The sequence below is a fragment of the Alligator sinensis genome, unplaced genomic scaffold (genome assembly GCF_000455745.1).
Source record: "Alligator sinensis unplaced genomic scaffold, ASM45574v1 scaffold30_1, whole genome shotgun sequence".
Lineage (NCBI taxonomy): Eukaryota > Metazoa > Chordata > Crocodylia > Alligatoridae > Alligator > Alligator sinensis.
In genome coordinates, this window is record NW_005842060.1 from 383,981 (window position 1) to 385,164 (window position 1,184).

Consider the following 1,184-nt stretch of genomic DNA (forward strand, 5'->3'; position numbering starts at 1 on the left):
GTCTCCGCGGCCTGCTTCCTTGTTTGCCTCTCCCTGGCGGGGGCAGCCAGGTGGCCACAGCTTCTCCTGTGCCTCGTCCAGCTGTTTTTTGGCTGCCCCCACCAGGGAGAAGCAGGCGTATCTGGGTGGCTGCGAGAGAAGCTGCAGGTCTCTGGCTGCTCCCCCGGCTGCCCCTGCTGGGGCGAGGCAGACAGAGCCGGACGAGCCTTGGGAGAAGCTGTGGCCCCCTGGCTCTGTCTGCCTTGCTCCGGCAGGACCAGCTGGGGGAGCAGTCAAGCAGCCTTGGCTTCTCCTAAGGCTTGTCCAGCTGCTCCTCAGGCTGTCCTCCTAAGGAGAAGCAGGCAGAGCTGGGTGGCCGTGGAAGAAGCCACGGCTCATCTGGCAGCTCTCACCGCTTGTCATGGGGCAGGGAGGAACTTGTGATCCCGGATCTGATTGGGGTGGAGCAGGCTGTAGTAAAGCAGACCTGGGGGCACACAGCACCCCCTCCACCCTTCCGGATACATGGCTAGAACAGCAGGGTGCTGCTCTTTAGGAGCCATTTGTGGGGCAGCTCCTTTAAGAAGCTTCTTGGACACTTTCTTTAAAAAAGCAGACAAGACTCCAGAAAAAACTGAAGCCAAGGCTCCTGAGAAGACTTCAGCCAAGACCCCTTCAATTATTCTCCAACCATTTGGTTGGTCTAGTAAAAGATATCAAATTCACCCAAGGAACCTTGTCTGCCTATGTCCTTAGACCAACACGGCTACAACCCAAACCCCTGCAACATGGAAGATATCAAATTCAGCCGTCTGAAATGGCAACTGTACAACATGAAAAAGAAAGAAGCCAAACCCAACAGCGACATACATTTTTTAAGCTTTTGCAAGAAACACATCATTCCCCGAGGACTGAACATCTACAATCCCCTGACTACTACACAACTCCAAATATGCTTCACAGCTATGCAGAAGAACTTCAGAGAAAATTAGAAATCATCTACTTTACCTACTCTACTCCAAAAGAGACCAACTCAGGAAGGAAATCGCCATACGCTACAAGAACTTAAAAGATAGAAATCCATGCATGTTCCCTGACAATATACAGTGGATACAAAGAGACTATGAAAAACTTTCTACAGCATTCATCCTACATAAAAAGAAGAAATGGAACAAATTACTCCAAGAACAAGCTCCCCAGCCACA

General features: G+C 51.0%; 1 protein-coding gene across 4 annotated transcripts in view; it reads left to right on the plus strand.

Moving 5' to 3' along the window:
• Positions 1-1,184, plus strand: part of FER (FER tyrosine kinase) — a 340,335-nt gene that overhangs the window by 92,429 nt on the left and 246,722 nt on the right. The gene's annotated exons all lie outside the window — the stretch shown is intronic.